This window comes from Pinus tabuliformis, chromosome 2_1 (assembly GCF_031772625.1).
Source record: "Pinus tabuliformis cultivar Carrire ecotype Pingquan chromosome 2_1, CPIR1, whole genome shotgun sequence".
NCBI lineage: Eukaryota > Viridiplantae > Streptophyta > Pinopsida > Pinales > Pinaceae > Pinus > Pinus tabuliformis.
Window position 1 is genome coordinate 51,884,819 of NC_142299.1, and position 15,931 is coordinate 51,900,749.

The 15,931-nt window shown below is 37.9% G+C and overlaps 1 protein-coding gene and 1 pseudogene across 1 annotated transcript in view; one reads left to right on the forward strand and one right to left on the reverse strand.

Moving 5' to 3' along the window:
• LOC149198746 (uncharacterized) overlaps positions 1 to 15,931 on the reverse strand; it is a 385,249-nt gene that overhangs the window by 299,865 nt on the left and 69,453 nt on the right. The window lies entirely within an intron of this gene.
• Positions 7,559 to 8,253, forward strand: LOC149198747 (2-alkenal reductase (NADP(+)-dependent)-like; annotated as a pseudogene).

The window sequence follows — 15,931 nt, forward strand, 5'->3', positions numbered from 1 at the left end:
GAACAAAGGACCTCATAATAAGATGGAGCTTGTTGCAGCAGATAGACGTTCCCTGGTTTCTTTCATCCTCTGACCGCTATTGAAATTTCTAAACTTGTATTTTAATGGCATCCATCTGACTAGAGTGTTCAACCTTCATAGCAGTGATTTCCCAAGCATGGTCTTCTTCCATGGTCAGTAACTTATTCTGAAGACATATTTGACTGGCTTCCATATCTTTTATTACTTTGTCGTCCTTTGCCTTTATGGTCATCCAGCTATGTTGCATAAAGTTTATCTCTTTCTTATGATTTTCTTGCATGGTAGCCAATTGATTATTATGATCGAATGTCATGATAGTCATTTCTTCATCCATAGTTAATAACTTGTCTTGTATAGAATTAATTTCCCTATCATGATTAGCTTTCATGGTCTCAATTTCCTTAGCATGCTAACTCTGCATGTCGGTTATGTGATCAGAGTGTTTAATTTTCATGATTTCCATCTCCTTATCACGTTTTTCCAAGTGGGTGCATAAAGTTCTCATATCATGGGCGTAGTTAGTTTGATTGATCTCCATATTTTTTACCAGCCGCATTAGTTCTTCTATAATTTGCTTCTGACTTTCCTTTTCATTGATTTCACAATTTGTCCCTGCTTTTCCACTATCCTGGATTTGATCTGCAATGGTACAGGTGGATAGCACATTCTGATATGAAGAATTGTCTTGAAATCTTTCATCGACAGCTAGACCTTTTATAAGATTACTTTCATTCTGTTGCGCAATTTTAGGGGCACAAGGCGAGCTATCTTGATAACCATATCTATTTTTAAAAGCATTGACAATGTCTTGTAAAGAAGTGAAAGAATCTTCAGGACAATTATTAAACCAATTCAAAGCATCATCTTCTAAAGAAAGGACAAATAGGTGCATTTTGACATCTTCATGATTATACTGAGGAAATCTACAATATATGATCATTATATGAGTAAACTTGCGTATATGCTTTCTAACAGCGACTGAATCACCACCTGAGAACAAAGATAATTTAGAAATGGCCACTTTCGGAACATCATGGAGAACATTAGTGAAATGACATGGGTTAAACGAATAATCCATGATGAATAACGAGGGACCAAATGGATGATAGAGAGAGATCCTGGTTCAAAAAAATCAAGAGATGAAAGAAGTGGAGTTGCCACCTGAACAATGAATCTAATTCTAGGATCCAAAAAGCAACAAAAAGCAGATATGAGGGATGGAGTCGCCACCCAAACAAGAAACAAATTGAAGAGTAGTTATTCATATGACAAAAGATAAGCTGATAAAAAGATCAAATGACGCCAAAGAATGTTGGTCATTTGACTGGCTAATGAATGGCAGAAAAGATGAGATGATGCCAAAACATGTTGATCTTGCCGGCTCAAATGAAAAGATTCTAGATTCCAGATGAGAGAGAAGAATGAAGATGAAATGTCGTTAAAATGCCAGGGACAGAAAAACTCTATCCCCGGCAACGGCGCCAAAAAATGTTGTCGCACAGAATGTCTAAGCACCGCGACAACGCTCAGACTGGGGGTTGTCACCCTAATCCCCGATCTCTCCATTTAAGCCGTCTCCCTAGGCTAAGGGGGGTAGACCCTTTGGGATAAAAGAAGACCAACTAGGAACTAGTTGGGTTGGGAGACACAGCGAGGGAACAAGCACTTGATTGATTTTAAAACTTGACTAGATCTTGTTATGCTTAGTACCAGTGCCTTACGGAGTTAATGATTAAATAATTGTTTATCAACTGCTGCAAAAAATATGAAATTTGTAATTCCAAGATTAACAATCATTTACCATCAAATAACCCAAGCAATGCAAGATATTCAATAAATGCCCAATGCTTTAACAATGTTCCAGCAATTAAACTTAAAAAGATCAAATGCTTTAAATGACCATAAAATTTAAATGTTGACCGGTTCACAAAATGATTCACCACTTTTCAGTAGTTAATCTTTAAATAAACACTTAAGCGTACTACAGAGAAGTGGAACATAAATGCCACAAAAGACACAAAATGAATTTTTGTGTTTCTAGTTAATCTTTTTCAAATAAAATATTAATTTTTAGTATTTTTTTTTTTTTTTATAAAATTCTAAAATTAAAACAAAACTAAAATCTAAAACTCTAAACAAAATTCTAAATAAAAGCCTAAGGATTAACTTTTTATGTTTTTGGGGATTTTTTTTTATTTTTTTTTAGATTTTTTAAATGTTTTATTAAAGTGAAAAAAAAAATAATAATAATAATAAAATGGAACCCAAAACATTAAAACTTAAACCTTTTATCATTTTTTTTAATTTAAATTAAAAAACTATAGAAAAAATAAAATCAAATCTAAATTAAAATCTAAAACTTAAACTTTTATGTGAAAACAAAAATTTTAAATTTATCTTTTTCGAAACATAACTAAAAAGCAAACATATCTAAACTAAAACAAAAATAACAATCTAAACTAAAATCTAAAATCTGAAATATTTAACCCTAAAATCTAAAACATACATCAGCGCACCTAAGTTAAAATAACAAAATTGAATGAAAGTCAAATTATCGTGTTGGTTTTTTTGCAGGTGAAAACTCGACGAACCGAGCATGGAAATATCGCAGGTATGGCAATGTGAGGAGCTCAGGATGGAGGCGGAGAGGGCTCGATTGAGGCACGCCGTAGGGTGGAAATGGCTACAAATGGCAACGTGAAGAATAAATGGATCGTAGGCTTGGTAAACGCTGAGGGAAAACGCTGAGATGGGAGCAGGCAGTGGGCAGGCAGCTCGAGCTTGAAGGGATGGCTGCTGCATGGGTGGCTGCGGGTGCAATAACGAAGGAGCTGCGTGAGGATTGGCGTGGGCAGGACGGCGGCAAATCGAGAAAAGAGACGCAAAGGAAGGAGGTACGTGAGGGAAATGAGCTACATGTGAGGAACAGGCAGCAATGGAAGGGTTGGAGTTAGGTTGCATAAGGAGGGATATGAGGCAGCGGAGGAGGTTGCTGAGGATGAACGGGTGGATTGGTTGCAGCTTGAAGGACGCAAATCAGTAGCAACGTGAGCAGGGTTTGCAGGTATGCTGGCAGCGAAGTTTTATAGCAACAACGTAAAAAAAAAATCAATTTTCCTTACAAATTACAGCGTGGAAAAGGAACTGTGTATGAAGGCAGATTTGCCTATGGTTTTGCATGGGTTGGACAGCCTTGAACTTCTTCTAAAACCCAAAAAAAAATTAACTCCCCTTTGCTTCTAATGAAAACCCTGCAATAAATTTCCAGATCGGAAAATGACTGAATTTGAAACCCTCGAATAGCAAAATAATGACCCTGTAAAACTGGTTGTGAGGCCAGATCTTACCCCCCAGGGCCTAGATCTAGCTTCCAACAAGAATCTCTTCCTGCAACTTGCAAAAAACATATAACCCAGAGGCAAAATATGCAATGATAGAACCCAAAATTTAACTAAATAATTACAGTGTTCACAAACTAACGACTCTAAGCAGCCAGATTTGTCAATAATCCACAGAAATATTTTCAGAATTTCAAATTTACTATGAGATGCTTCAGAAAACCCCTCATGCATTCAGAAGAGAAATTTAAATGATAAACCCGGGATCAAAATTGGCTGGGCTCTTCAAAAAAGTGCTTCTCGGGAGTTGGCTGGTTCAGCCGAGAACTTCCCCAAATGCCCATTGATCTTCGAAATCTAGATTTTCCTGCACAGCTTACTTCAACCATCAACAAAGAGGGAGAAAACAATACTAAAATCCAAATTTAATGGAGATACCTGCCATCATATTCAGAAATTCTACTACCATTCAAACCCTAGTGACTAAACAAGATACCTGTGTTTAAAATCACTCTTCATCAAGCTATTATCAATGGCTGAAATTAAAATCATGCACAGAAATAAAACATCTTACAGCATTTCCAGAAGAGTAACACCAGCGAGATTTCAACCCCAAAATATTTCTTTATTGCATATGAAAAGTGACTACAGGAGAGCTTTCTTTAGCACAAGACTCACAGATCTAATGATCTCATGACCCCTGACACCCTATTTAAAGGAAAATTTCCCAACGGCTAATTCGAGTGATCCAGGTCAAAATGATCTTGACTGTCGATGAGGATCAAAATCTCTTTTAATCTCATCCGTCGAAATTTTAAATGCATTTTAATATATTAAAAAATTAAAAACTTGCATTTATTTCCTCAAAACTGACTTATTATTATTTTATTATTTTAAAATTTTTTAGTTTTTTATTTTTTTTATTTTTTTTATTTATTATTTTTATTGGACCCTCGAACTTAGCCTTTGGAAAAATCACCTAAGACCTAGGGCATATGAGGGGATAAAACATTTTCTAACCCTCAAGACACTTTACATCATGATTTTTACATTTTTACATCTCAACGGGGAAAACCCATTTGACATAGACCCTCATAGACCACCCAGTTTTGCGACACAAATATAATCTAGTAGATCAAGCAATTTGTAATAACCTAACCGAATAGTTAAAATTATTTCCAAATTACTTTTACATAGACTCAAAGCACACTAGGATTCCCCTAAAATGCTAATGACAAAATCCATTCCGGCTTTGGGGTTAGGCTGAAGGAAAACTCTGTCGAGCATGGATCGGTGAGACAAAAAACCCTCTAGAACGTAGATTATCACTAGAAAATTAGGTTTGCCTAGGCAATTTACATACATGACTCAGATCTGCTAAGATTATTTACAATTTACACATGCAGACTGGGTTTACAACATAACATGATCGGGCTGATGATGACAGTGGAATGGCACGAACACGTCGATCAAGCGTTATCCCTTTTGTCGAAAAAGGGGGTATACTACTATGGGTAGTTGACACGTAGTGGTCAATAGGGCTCATATTTTCAAATTTGCCTATCTATTAGAATTTGAAGCAACCAACAATGTGGCTGAATATGAAGACTTGTTGTTGGGTATTGAAATGGAAAAACTTTCAAAGTCAAATTGTTGAGTATCAAGGGTGATTCAGGTTTAGTTATCACGCAAATAAAAAATAAATTTACATGTAAAAATCAAAGACTAAGAAATTATAGAAATGTTGTATGGGATACCATGGAGAATTTTGATGCCATCATTCTTGAAGTTGTCCCAAGAGAGCAAAATTGCTTAGCAGATGAATTAGTTGTTGCTGCTACCATGCATTTGTCTAATAAATTAATTGAAGATAAAACTAAAACGGATATCATTTCTAAACCTTCTATCCCAGATAAATCTGAACATGGGCAAGCCTTTGATAATGAAACACATGTTATTCACTTTCTAAATAATTTGGATAAGTTTCAGGGTTTTTAGGTAAATTCTACAGAAGATGGATCCAAACAGCTTAATTTTCAGAGAGGAAAGAGTCCTACCATATGCACGATTGAACATGGCACATCTAAAAAGCAGCCTACAGATTTGCCTAAAAGCAGGGAAATGCTCAGCGTGCACTACATTGAACGTGTAATGACCCTTCCAAACTTTATATTAAAAACTGATTTGTTAAATTTCATATTAAACATAAATATGAATTAAACTTTGTTATAAATATAAAATTTAAAACTTATAAATATATATATAATATTAAACTTCATAACATTAAAGTTTATAATAAAAAAAAAGATATAAAATATCAAACTTTATGTAAAAAAGTAACGCAGGGGCCAAACATGAAATATAAGTAAAGTACAGAAGATCAAAGAGAAAAGTATCTGAGAGTGAAATGCATGGGGAGGCGTGTCGGGAGGAGGAAGAGCGGTGGCCGTAGGCAGGAGGGTGGCCACCGCCAAGCCTGCAATTATAAAAACCACTGATCTGAGCCGATCAGGGGGAGGAAGGCAGAGGAGAAAATCAGCAGAGAAGGGAGGACAAACCAGAGAAAGACAATTGACTGAGGGAAGAGCTTTAGGTATCTGAGGTTCAGGGCACGGGGGACAGTGAGCTTCTGCGAGAAGCTTACTGGATTGAGCAGCCAGGCTCTGCTCAGTCTAGGCTGGGTGGAATTGGTTTCCCGGTAATTGGTATCAGAAGCAACCACAACGCCATCAACTACACCAGAGCAGGCAGCAGTTCAGGTAGGTGTCCAAATTCTCTTATTGTATTTCAGTTCAGTTTTGGTTCTTACTGTATTTTAGTTCTGGTTATTACCGAATTTCAGTTTATGGTCTTTACATATGGTATCAGAGGGTTTGTTCAAACCCTTTCGACCTTACCGGCCCTACGCATTATGTAACTCTCTGCTGAATTTTATCTGTTAAATTTTCTGTTGGAATGTCGCCAGAGGCAAGAAATTATTTTTCCTTGACTCTGCGTACGTAAGATTATCCCCATGTTTTAATTGTCTCTCAGCTTCTGCTATTAATTTACATTCATTTCGGTCATATCACAGAGGCAGAACTGAGTATTGAACCGCAACCCTCTGATCTGGAGTCAGATGCGCTACCATTGCGCCTCAGATCTCTGGCTTACCTGCTATTATTAAAACCTCTTCCTTGTCTTTGGAAGTTCAAATTTGCATAGAAGGGTTATGTTAGTCAGAGTAGAAGAAGAAATTACGGAGAAACCACGACCAGTGCAAGTGTTGTACTGTGCAGTCTGCAGTTGCCAACCAAATACTGTGAATTCGGCCCCAATTTTAAAAGAAAATGTAAACCTTGGATAAATCCAAAATGCCCTTATTCGTATCCGGATCTCGTTAAAGAGATAGCTGACAAGGCAACCGAGCCTGGACAGTATTTAAAAACTCTGTATCAATTGACGGCCATTGTCGAAACGGAATTTGTCAGCAGGCCAGGTCGTGCGTGCAGTGTTCGGTTCCAGTGCAAAATCCTTGGGGGAAATTAGATTGTAGGGTTCTGTGTATAAATTAAAGAATGACATAGGAACTCGGTACAGAATCAGAACCGCCTCGGCAGTAGCCACATCATTGAATCCTCCAGTCTTATTAGCTTTACAATACTTGCTGAAAATCGAAATTACTCTCATCATTTATCATTGAGTCAAGCGTCTGGTCACAAAATGTTGATAGTCGACTGCTGCTGCCAACACGCTGCCTCTTTTAGAGAAGACTGGAGAGAAGTGTGGTCGTATTCTTGATAAAAGAAACCTAGTCACTGTATCGACTAAGCGGTGGAGATTTGTCTTTTTTTTTATACCTCACTGCCGTAGAGAAGCGGGATGTGAATTGCGTGTTCTGCGCAATTCGACCTAGCTCGGGTTCGGTCCTTGCCGTGAAAATTTGACTGTTCGTCCAGCAATACAGTGCATGGTCGGGAAATCTCGTGCGAGGAGTCTGGTTTTGGTTGCAGTGTGAAATATAAAAAATAATAATAATAATAAAAATGCTTTTTATTTACCGAAACGCCATTCAAAATTAAGCCGCTTTAACCGTGCGGTGGATTTTCCTCTAATTTTGTGCGCGTTGGAGGATTTCGATTTCAATGGGAAGAAATTCGTGTAGTTTTCATGGAATATCTGTGGAATTAAGTGAATTTTATCCTCTGAAGGATTTCATCATGGAGCAGAGAGTTCCCAACAGAGAGCTAATATTAGTCGCATATACCAACGAAGGGCCCGTTACAGATTCACATTTGAATATCAGAGAAACCCAAGTGGATCTTGGAAGCATGGGCAAAGATGGATCATCTGGAGATGTCGCTGTGCAGAATCTGTGGATATCTGTGGATCCATATCTTCAGCAGCTTATGAAGGAATCCGATGATGGCCTCTATTTACCAAGTTTTCCGTTGAATCAGGCAATCCGATCTATTTTAGTGTGGAAGGTAGTGGCATCTACTAATCCGGCCTTCGAAGTGGGTGATATCGTTTCTGGTTTCTATCAAGTTGCCGAGTACGCTATTGTTCCAGGAGGCGACCTCAGAAAAATCGACACCAGTGTTGTTAAACCGTCTGATTATTTGGGACTTCTGGGGATGCCCGCCTTGACTGCATGGGCTAGATTCACAATCGTCGGAGAACCCAAACCCGGGGATGAAGTTTTGTTTCAGCAGCAGCGGGCTCAGTGGGAATGCCGGTTGGGCAACTCGCCAAAATCAAAGGCTGCCGCGTTGTTGGCAGCGCAGGTAGTGACCAAAAGGTGAAGCTGCTGAAAGAATTTGGTTTTGATGATGCCTTCAATTACAAATCTGAAACAAACTTGGATGCTGCATTGAGCAGTTTGAAAGTTTTTTTTTTCAGTTTGAAGGCCTGAGTGAAGTTGATTGGTAGTTATTAGGATTCATTCAACAACGAAGTTACCTATTTTTATTTTTTCCAGTTTGAGGGCTTGAGTAAAGTTCTCCCTAGATATTAGGGCTTATTCAAAAGTTCACAGTAATATTTATCAAAACATTACAATTCAACATTTTATCTGTTAGAATACACTCTTACCCTTATTCTAGTGTTGAAAAAAAAAAATGTCGTGAAAAATAATGTGTCTCTAGTTTTGGATAAAAGGACCCTCAACTTTCTTCGCAACTTTTGTGGTCACTGGCCACTTGTGAAAGGAGTAGGCGTCTTTAGAGATGTGGTGCCATCTGGAAGGGAAGTACTAATAGTAGTAGGGCAAGGGCAATTATTCCATTCATTTAATTATTTCTCATTTGTCTAGTAGAACAGTAATCGAATCTAACTTGATAGGTTCCCTGTAATGTCGTTTGATCATTCATAGCCTCCTAGAATTGCCAGTTTCAAGTTGAATGGAACGGCTAAATTTCTCAGGTATTATCTATGCAAGTTCTCTGCCAAATATCGTGAAATCTGAACTTATGATAGCACAAAATTTTATATGCACCCTGTTGTCGCACGGATTGACACGACAACGCTCAGACCGGGGGCTGTCACTCTGATCCTCGATCCCTCCGTTTAAGCCTGTCTCCCGCGGCTAAGGGGGGTAGACCCTATGAGATGATGAAGACCAACTGTCGACCAGTTGGTTGGGAGACATGAGACACGATAAGATAAGCACTAGATGGATTTGATTAATTGAGCAGACCAGTGCCTTAAGAGATTGTGGTTAAAACGATTACTTGTTAAATGATAAAAATATGGACCATGAACAGCAATCATCTATCATCAGCTAAATCACAATGCTCTTAGAATGACCAAAACGATATCCAGCAATTGAGAATTTTCAAAAAAATGAATGCTTTAAACCACCACGAATCATAAACCATTAACCAGATATCAATTTCGCATCTCGACTTGAAAGTTCAGCATGAAAGATATGACATGATAAACAACTGAAACTGGATCCGAAAAAGAAAATTTTCCAAAAAAAATTTATACTTTTTTCAAATTTTTTTTTTTTTTTTATTAAACAAAATCTAAAAATCTAAAATTTACAAAAGGTTAAACTTAAAATCTATTTAAACTAAAATCTAAAACACTAAATATACAAAAATATAAACCTAAGCCTAAAGTTTTTTAAATAAAATCTTTTTTTTTTATTTTTTTTTTGAAAATTAAAAAATCTAAAAAGAAAAATTATAAAACTTTTAACTTAAAATCTATTCTAAATATAAGTTAAAACCAAAACTAAAATCAAAATCCTAAATCTAAAATCTACGTTAATCTAAAATTATAAAATCAAAAATCCTAATAAATAACAATAAAAAATAAACTGAATGCTACCTTTTTTATTTTTTTATTTTTTTTTATATCTGAAAAATCCTAAAAAAAAGGGGGGCAAACGATTTATCATGAAAATTGAAATCTAAAAATTTAAAATCTAACTAAACTTAAATCTAAGGAGTAAATATTAAAATCTATTTTAAATATAAACAAAACCATACGAATTTTAAATCTAAACATCTAAACCTGAACTAAAACTACACTAAACCTTTTGGATTTTAAGAATCTAAAGAAAATAAAAAAAAAGGAAACTAAACTATAGCGAAAACCCCAAGGAACAAGACGCATGCAACGCAATGAACAAGACCTACGACATAATTTGAATGAGTTCGCCGACTGCAAAAAAAAAATGAAAACCGCAGACTTACGATGAAAACAAAAAACCCACACGATGTTCCTCAGTATGATTTAAACTGTTACCTGGCTTTGTTACCTGGCGTGATGAAAGGAAATTGTTGGTCATCCTTGAAATACGCAGACGGCAATCACGCATACGCTCAGAAACCGTGAATCGATTTTACCATAGCCGCATACCTGATACGCATTACCTGGAGTGATTTACCTCTGATCGAAATCGGTTTAGAGCTCCACTGTCTGCTACTGAAAGCGGGTCGATTCTGAGCATTTCTGATGCTCACACACAGCACGTCCTTGCCATATCAGAACAAATAAATGAGAATGAAAATTTGAGATCACAGCACGTCCACTGCGTGAAGCACCATTTGCATGATAAGATGAGCTCGCTTCTGCCTGCGGATGACCTCGAAGGAAAAACCCTAAACGTTTGCAGGACTACACAATTTTCCCAACGGCATCCATACGCAGTTTTACAGGTGAGGACGGCAGGACGTGGCTGTTGTCTGGAGGTCCGATAAGACCCCAAGGTATACGTTGAAGATTAAACGCCAGAAAGTGCCCACAAAAACGGCCAGCTCAAGACCCAGCAACCAAAGAATGCATCACGTTGAAATCTGCTGGTTATGCACAGTGTGTCGGCGTGTCAACCTTGATGGCGATCCTGCAATTGCAAAAAAAGACAAAACCCTAATGAAAACTGCACAAAACAAGAATTTGAAACCCTAGATCAAAAAAAAATAAACCCTAAGACAGCTGATTAATTTACAAATTTGGCCCCTTAACAGCCAGATTCATCAATAAGCACAGAAAATATTTAAAGAACAGAAATTTCAGGTTTTCACTGTGAAGAACTTCAGAAAATCTCTCATGCAAATTAGAAAAATAAACCGAATGATAGACCCAGGTTCAAATCCAATTGGGCTCAGCAAAAAATGCTTGCGGGAGTTGGCTGGTTCAGCCGAGAACTTCCCCGAACGCCCACAAAATTTCCTTCAATGATGTTTTCTGCACAGCTCAAAACAACTGTCAATAAAGAGGGCAAAAATGCCGCTAGATCTCAGAAAGCAATGGAGATACCTGCCATTACTTCAGAAACCCTAACAGCACTCAAACCCCAGCAAGTGAACAAGATATCTGTGCTCACAATACTCTACAAAAAGCTATTATTAATGGCTGAAAATAACATATGCAGAAAATGAAATGATCTCACAGCATTCCAAGAGAGTAACACCAGCAAGATATGGACCCCAAAGTCTTCCTTTATTAACCAGAAACAGATTTACAAGAGAGCTTCTTCAGTACAAGACTCACAGATCCAATGATCTGAAATGACCCCTAGCACCCTATTTAAAGGAAATGATCCCAACGGCTAGTTCGAGTGATCCATGTAGAAATGATCTCGACCGTTGATGAGGATCAAGACATCTCTTGATCTCATCCGTCGATTTATTCACTTAAAATATTATTATTTTATTAGTTAGGATTTTTGCTTTATTTTTTTTTTAATTTTTTATTATTTTTTATTTATTTCATTTTTTAAATCTTTTAAATTTTTAAATTTTTTATTATTTATTATTTTATTTCATTTTTTAAATTTTTGAATTTCTTAATTTTTATTTATTTTATTATTTTATTTCATTTTTTTAAATGGATCATTGAACTAAGCCTTCGGAAACATCACCTAGGACCTAGGACTTAGGACTCACGAGGGGATTTAAAACATTTTCAACCCTCAAGACACATTTCATGATGACTTTTTACAATTTACATCTCAAGGGGACAAACCCACTTAATACAGACCCTCACAAATCACCCAGTTCTGCGACACAACTATAATCTAGCAGATCAACACACTAGGATTCTCCTAAAGTTCTAATGACAAAATCCATCCCGGCTTTGGGGTCAGGTTTGAAGGAAAACTCTGCCGATCCATGGATCGGTGAGACGAAAAACCTTCCGGGACGTAGATTACCACTAGAAAGTTAGGTCCACCTAGGCAATTCACATACACGACTCATATCTGCTAAGATTATTTACAATTAATACATGCAGACTGGGTTTACAATTAGATTGATCAAGCTGTTGATGACTGTTGGATGGCACGGACACGCTGATCAGGTGCTGCCCTTTTCTTGCAAAGAAAAAGGGGGGTGTACTGCATGGGTAGTTGACCGGTAGTGGTCAACACACCCTATTGCAGTCAATTTGCACTTGCATCAACCATTAAAACGTTAGGCGCTATTTATAAAAAAACTACTTTTCAAAGCATCAGTTAGAGGAATAAACTGTACTAATTATATCCTTTGACGGAGTCATTCGTAAGACAAAACTGGTTCTTACACATCCTAATTTATTTCCTCCATTTAAACCCAATCTACTTTTATGATATACTGCTGAACTATATCCCTTCTAGATTTTAATCATGACATGTCCAGGGTAAATTTTCGGCTAAAGGTCAAACTGATATGGAACCAAAACAACCCTTCATATTATAGATTTAATCCATATCCAAGTAATATATTCTGAATGTAAATATGTATGACCTTCCTTAAAAGTAATAGCTAGATTGAGGTATGGCGGGTATGTTACCGGCATATATTGTAACGAGACATTTTATATTTTTTTTCAATCGTGGATGTCATTGGTGAATAAACTTTGGATGTCTTACCTTAGGAGCTTATAACCATACTTCTGCATTATTCATATTAGGATAGAATACCCTGCATTAGGACAAGGGGGTCGCGAGACCACCCTCCTTGACCTCGGTACCAGTAAGATCCGCCTAGCGGATAAAAATAGCAAAACTATACCCGTTTACAAATGTGAAGTTGCAAAAGAAAATTATGTGTTAAATTCGGTTGTCTACCTCAAAATTTTTATAGAAATTTTATTATGTGTTCAGGGACCATTACAATGGTAAGGACGTATGAGCGACGACGACGTGACCAGGCAGCATCACCACCATTAATGCCGCCACCGTCGCCATCATCATCCCCATCACAATCGTCACCACCTAGACCATTATCAACATCAAACGCCCCAGCGCCAGAGTTGACTGTGATAATGAACTCTTTGGAAGCCTTATTGGAGACATTAAAGGAATCAACTAAGGCTAAAACCAAAGAGGATGTAGCCACCAGTTCAGCGGAACCAAATAATTTTGAGCCCAGAAGACCGAAAGAAGACATTTCCAGGGAGCTTCAGAAAATTAGACTCCCAGAATTCTCAGGAGGTCGAGCAGGTGAACGCGCTGAAGCGTGGTTAGAGGGAATGAACAGATGCTTTAGGTTAAGAAAATATTCTTCTTCTGCAAAAACAAAAATTGTCGTGTTTCAATTAAAGGAAAGCGCCTTGATTTGGTGGGGAAATCTGGAGAAGCAATTACACCTTACATCGGATAATGTCCCTTGGGAACCATTTGAGGAAAGGTTCCGCGCAAAGTATTTACCTCCATACTTCCAACAACAGCAAGCCAGAGCCTTTCATACATTAGTTCAGGGAAGTAAAACGGTAGAAGAGTACGAGATAAGGTTTATGGAGCTTGTAAAATACATTCACTACTTAGACTCTGATGAACGTCAAGCTGAACGCTTCATATTTGGGTTAAATCCTCGCATCAGAGCCTTGGTAAGCATGTGGAAGCCATCATCAGTAGCAGAGGCAGTCGAATGTGGTCGTTATGCTGAAGAACACCTTGGAATCAAAAAAGATATGGGGCCAGCAGGGCCTATCCAACCAGGATTTCCAGGAAAGACCCCCCGAAACTTCTTCAGAGAAGGTGGCTCGAGGCCACCTTACGGTAACAGGTTTACCCCAAGAAATGTGGGGACAAGAGCTTCCATGGCAATAAACACTATAGCCGCAGAATCATCAAACACCAGTCCATGGACATCTCAAGGGACCGCTAGTAGAGGAAGAAATTCGAGAGGAATCAACATGAGAGGACGAAACTCGTTCTCTAGAAATTCACATCCCGATTCAAGAGGATCAACGCAGCTTGATTGTTGGGGATGTGGAGGACCGCATTTTCAACGTGACTGCCCAGAAGCTTCGTCGAATATGTTGCATAGGACTGGATAGGAACCGATATCAAACAATCGAGGTAATCATAGAATTCACGCAGTAGTCAGCAACGACCAGGCAGCACATCAATCCACTGTAGTGGAATCTTCAGGTATTATCAATGGTATAAAACTCAATCTTATTTGACGTTGGTGCCACAGATAGTTTCATTTCATCATATGCATTAAACAAATGTGGGTTGGCAGCTTGTAAACAAAATGATTTCCATCAAGTGGAACTGGCCTCAGGAGAACTCCAAACCGTGGGCTTGAGTGTGGATCAATGCAAAATTGACCTAGGGGTCTGTACGACTAAATTGAAAGTTTATGTCACAGCCTTAGGAACGTATGATCTTATCATAGGTATGGACTGGCTAGAAGCTCACCAAGCTTGGGTAGACTGTTATGGGAAAAGGATTCTAGGCATAAATGATGAAGGGGAAGTAATCCAAATCCAAGGAATCATGAGGGAAGTTTCCTTACGCTACATTTCAACAACGCAGATGAAGCATTGTTTAAGGAAAGGTTGTCAGGCTTATGCAATTCAAGAAGTAAGCCATGGAAAAGGGCCATCCTTAGAACAATATCCGGTGTTAGCCGAATTCCCGGATATATTTCCAAAAGAACTACCTGGATTACCCCCGGTAAGAGAATTGGATCTCACTATTGAATTAAAACCAGGTACCCAACCAATCTCTAAAACGCCTTATAGAATGACAGCTCCAGAACTTCAGGAATTGCAAATTCAATTAAAGGAACTACTGAATATAGGGCATATTCGGCCCAGTTCATCACCTTGGGGCGCTCCTGTAATTTTTGTGAAGAAGAAAGATGGATCTTTAAGATTATGCATAGATTATCGAGACTTGAATCGAGCTACAGTAAAGAATCAATACCCTATGCCTCGAATCGATGATCTTTTCGATCAAATGAAAGGAGTTGTTGTCTTTTCAAAAATTGATCTTCGCTCAGGATATCATCAGCTAAGGATTTCTGAAAATGATATTTCTAAGTCTGCATTCCGGACACGTTTTGGACACTATGAATTTACGGTGGTACCCTTTGGATTAACAAATGCACCAGCCGTATTTATGAATCTTATGAACAGTGTTTTCCGTGAATATCTTGATCAATTTTTGCAAGTCTTTTTATATGATATTCTCATCTATTCCAAGAATGAGAAAGAGCATGAAGATCATTTGCGGATAGTATTGTCCTGCCTTAGAGAACATCAGTTATATGGAAAACTATCCAAGTGTTCATTCTTTCAGGAAAAGATTCATTATTTGGGTCACATCATATCAGGTGAAGGGATTTCAGTAGATCCTGAGAAGGTAAAAGCGATCATGGATTGGCCAATACCAAAAAATGCACATGAGATACGAAGCTTTATGGGTTTAGCCGGTTATTACCAAAGATTTGTGGAGGGATTCTCCAAAATCGCAAAGCCAATTACCACCCTTCAGCGTAAAGGTGTTAAGTACGAATGGACCGAGGAATGTAATAAAGCATTCTCTGAACTCAAAAGACTACTCACCAGTGCACCAATCCTAAGAGTCCCAGACATGGACAAAGATTTTACTGTATGTACTGATGCATCCAAACAAGGGCTGGGTGCAGTGTTGATGCAGGATAGAGGAGTGATAGCATATGCTTCCAGAAAGTTAAAACCTCATGAAGAACTCTATGCTACTCACGATTTAGAACTAGCCGCTGTAGTAGTAGCTTTAAAGATTTGGAGGCACTATCTAGTGGGACGAAGTTTTACACTTAAAAGCGACCATCAAAGTCTACAATATTTGTTCACCCAAAGAGACTTAAATGCCAAGCAAAGGCGCT